A 4,319-nucleotide genomic window follows, 5' to 3' on the forward strand; every position below is an offset into this window, starting at 1 on the left:
AATTCAAAACAAGATTCCAAAAGTATACTTGAAATCACCATGTCACAATAATATTCAAGAAGATTAGGATGTACTTGAAAAGGAGTCAAGCCATACAAGAAAGGATCTTAAATCAAAGTAGTTCAAACAAGATTCACTAGGCATGAGTCATCAAACAAGTTTTCAATTGATTCAAAAGAATACAAGAGTCATAGGAAAAGACAACTCAATCTTTAGTAATTTTCCAAAGATAAATCTTTGACTAAAAACTCTTGTAGAGATAATGGAAGGATAGACGATGCACGAAATTGAAACAAATCAAGCTGGCTCACATAAGAGTGAGGTTCATAAGAGAGGATAAACCAAGATCAGTGGAAATATTCACAAAATGTAAAAGATTAGTTAAAAATAGAATCACGTATGACATTCATAGAGGTGAAAAGCTTAAGAAGGAACGAGTCCGTTCATAAGAAGAAAGCTATGAGTCCAACATTTTCAAAAGAACAACAATGGCATAAACCTTGTAGTATGCTAAATCAAACTCAATTCAAAATAGGTTAAGTAAAACTTATCAAAAGAAACTCAACTGGGATAAAAGTGAAAAATTCCCTTTCTTTCCAGAATTTTGAAAAATATCCAAATACATAATCAAATGAAAATGTGCATTGGAACTATAGTAAAATTACTAGAAAGTCAAATTGTAATTTTAAAGTAAAATGCAGTTCCGTAAACCAGTAAAAGTACAGGCGAGGTATTAGAAATAAATAGTTGTCAAACTGTGTAAGAAATCTTCAAAGTTTCATATATAGATAAGTATACATATATTCAACAGCAATTTTCATAAAAGTCTTAAAATTGGCTGTAATCACTGTCAAATAAGAGAAAAACCGAATCAACAATTCCTTTAAGAATGGACTCGAAATCCCGGAGTTAAAAATGCACAGCGCATTAGGACAAGTTCAAAGCCATATCAAAGAATACATGAATCAAGAAGAATTCAAATAGAGGAAGATAGATGCAATAAGGATTTTAAGCAAGCATATGCACTTAAGATCAAACAAGATTGCATATGAATAGAGAAACAGAGTGGAAACATCAAATTACTTTTCAAGAGGAGTAGCAAACAAGAACTTCAAGTTAGGATATGAAAGGACAGGTCGACTCGAACAAAATCCAAAACACACAACTGAATAGCCTCGAGAAATAGTTTCCAACGTTCCCAAAACCCGCGATTCGCTTTGCTCAAAACTCGCATATTATCTATGATAACCCATTAGTGCTTTCATGTACATAATTCACTAGTATTAAGCCGGCCAAACTTAATACCAAGAATCATACAATGCAAGACTAACAGCGTTAATCAATAGATCGTCATGTGCATAAAGCTCTAATTCTCGTCATCCGACAAGACCTAATACATGACAAAAGCTCAGAGTATGCAATTGAAGCATAGTCAGTCCATTCCTCAGGCTCTACAGGAAGAACTGCTCTGATACCATAATGTAACACCCTAACTACCAAAGCTCACGCTTCCGGCTGCGCGACTCTGATAGCTCGGACATTACGACGACACTTATACTATTTAATACTAAAATATGAGCCNNNNGCAGTCATGGATCAACATCCATCTCAGCCATCCGGCTTAAATTCATAATTCATAGTCAGCCATACGGCCCATAACTCATTCGGCAATCAGCCATAAATCAATATCATACACAGCCATTCCGGTTCCCGGTTCAATCCAAAACCAGCCAATATTCATAATCATACATAGCCATTCCGGCCTATAACAAAACAGCACTTCCACATTCAAAATCATCAAATTCATGAAATCGGCGTTTAAGCCATAAATCATTTTCTCAATTCATTTCGCTTTGAAATCAAGTTTCAACTCTTTTCAGCCTTGGCTTTAAAGATCTCATTTCTCAAATCATCTCAGGCTCATAAGCCACTTTTATAATTTGGAAAGGAACCGGTTCATTTGAATCAAACCACTTTCAGGTTTCTTTTTGGAACCCATTTTTCTAACTCTTCCAAAATGCCTCAAACTTAATTACTCAATCAAAAGTCTAGATTCCTTTGAAATCACTAAAAGCTCCTTTTTATATTGAAATCAATATTAGAGCATCATTCTTTTCTTCAGTAATTCAAACGGTAAAAATAGTTCATTTCTAAATAAGTCAAACTCAAGGCATAAAGTTCACTAAATAAATTAAGCTTGAAAATATAATTATTCTCTTAATAAATCAAATGATACAGCTTCTCAAATCCAATCCTTTCTAAATAACTTTTCAAACAAGACTAGGATTTTGTAGAAATTTTAGTAGCACCTCCCCTAAAACTTGGACTTTTGCCACCCGGTTCGGGTCCCAACTAAACCGTTTCTCATTCCTTTTCAACAGCTCAAAACCAGAAATCAATTCAAAGCAAGCTAAATCCAACGGTCGCCTCAGTGGCATATCTCAAGAAAACCATTTCAAAATCAACTCAATATCAACCGATTTAACTCATTTCCAAAGCTTTAAAGAAACGATTCAGTAACAAATCATTTGTCCAAGATCAAGTTAATTAAAGTAAACCAGGCTGAATTCGAAAGTACATTCGACTTTTCACATTATCAAATAATTGACTAAAATCAAATCAATCCTCAACGAATTAAACTCAGATTTCAAATCTTTAAAGAATCACTTCAAAACATTACATTTCACAAAGCCGCACAACAATTCAACCAAACCAACATCCATAATCACTCGAGTCAATCAAATGACACATAAGGCAGATACAATCACCAAATACACAATATCTCACAATAGTATCCATATGTAATAATTCCAATAATAAACTATAGTTTTCGGAAAGTGCCCCTACCTCAAAACGTAAATCCATAATCCAAACGCGTCACAGAATCCTTTCCGCCTCAGCCCGAGATCAACAATCGAAATCCCGGCAGCCAAAACCTCGGTTCCAAGCCACTTTCGCAACAGTCTCAACAACTCTAATCGCAACATATAACAACCGAACCGAAACTCAATCGTATAGCGATTAATGCCACAAACCTCAGCGTATGATAACAGAACAGTAACTAAAGGACTTTCAAATCGAAAACGCTTACCGAACCGAAGGAGGAACGGCTGAACCGACACAGCGGCGGTCTCCAAACCGGCTCGGCGGCAGCCCGGCAGCCACCTCAAGTGGCAGCGGCGACAAATTCCAATCACGATGACTGAAACCAACAGGCAGTGACCATAGTAACCTCAAAATTCAAAAAGGACAGAAACCCCAAATAAAACTCTTACCGGCATTGGATCTCGACGGCGGCAGAGGCGTTTTCCGGCGACGGCAGCGGGGTTTCAAGTGGCAGAAATGGCCAGAAGCTCCGGTGTGGTTCCGGCAACCACAACCACTTCTCCGGCAGCCATTCACGACAGGCGACGACCACCGCAGTAGCTGGCTGGACGGCGGCAGCTTCTGACGGCAATGGAAGCTCCGGCGGCGTCGCGGGTGGCTTCCCCCTCTCTCTCGTGTCGGGTTCTTCTCAGACGACGGTGGCGTCCTCCATTACTGGCGCCAGGGCACGACGGCGACGCCAGGTTGAGACGGAATGGCGATGGCGAAGGCACGGGTAGCGGCGGCGGCGCAACGCTCTTCGCGAAGCCTTCCTCCCTTCTCACGCGCATGCCCTCCCGTCAGACTCTTCCTCTCTCGCCTCAGTTCCGATCTGTGACGGAGGCGACCTCGCGAACAGCAGCGGCGGCCTCAACTGGGCAGGGCGCGGCAGCAGAACGGCTCCCCACGTGTAGCTCTCGGCGGTGGCGGCAGAACCCAGTGGCGCCGGCAGACAGCCCCTTTCCTCCCTTCTCTCTTCCGTTCTCCCGATTTCTGCCTTCCCTTTCTTTCTCTTCGTTGGTTTCTCAAAGAACAGTGTGTGTGTGTGTGTGTGTGTTTCGTATAGGGCTGCGCAGAAGGAGGATGAAGGAAAGCCTGGAGGCTGCGCAGCGTGAAGGAGGTTGGTTTCAGGGAATGGGTGTATCAAAATTAGGGTTAGGGTTACTTTTGTAATTTCAAATAAAAGTAGGGGTAATATAGTAATTGAAACTCAATTAAATTCAACACTAATTATATATAGAAAATACTATTTGTTCATCACTTTCACAAATTATTTTCAATAAAATGTCCAAATCAAATAATTAGAAGTAATATACTTAATTTCTTCATTTTTCCAAAATAGCAGTATTAATATTTAAAATATTACTTATCCAATCCAAACCATATAAAATCCTTATTATTTCATAACTATCAACTTTATACTTTAAATATAGAAAATAATCCAATAATTATAA

The 4,319-nt window shown here is 39.2% G+C and overlaps 1 long non-coding RNA gene across 1 annotated transcript; it reads right to left on the reverse strand.

Annotated features, from left to right (window-relative positions):
* LOC110268195 lies at positions 2,863-3,222 on the reverse strand. The gene is made up of 2 exons (XR_002356308.1): positions 3,092-3,222; positions 2,863-2,974 (listed from the first exon to the last, which is right to left on the reverse strand). It is a non-coding gene; the product is annotated as an uncharacterized LOC110268195 (long non-coding RNA).

This window comes from Arachis ipaensis, chromosome B10, assembly GCF_000816755.2.
Source record: "Arachis ipaensis cultivar K30076 chromosome B10, Araip1.1, whole genome shotgun sequence".
Taxonomy (NCBI): domain Eukaryota; kingdom Viridiplantae; phylum Streptophyta; class Magnoliopsida; order Fabales; family Fabaceae; genus Arachis; species Arachis ipaensis.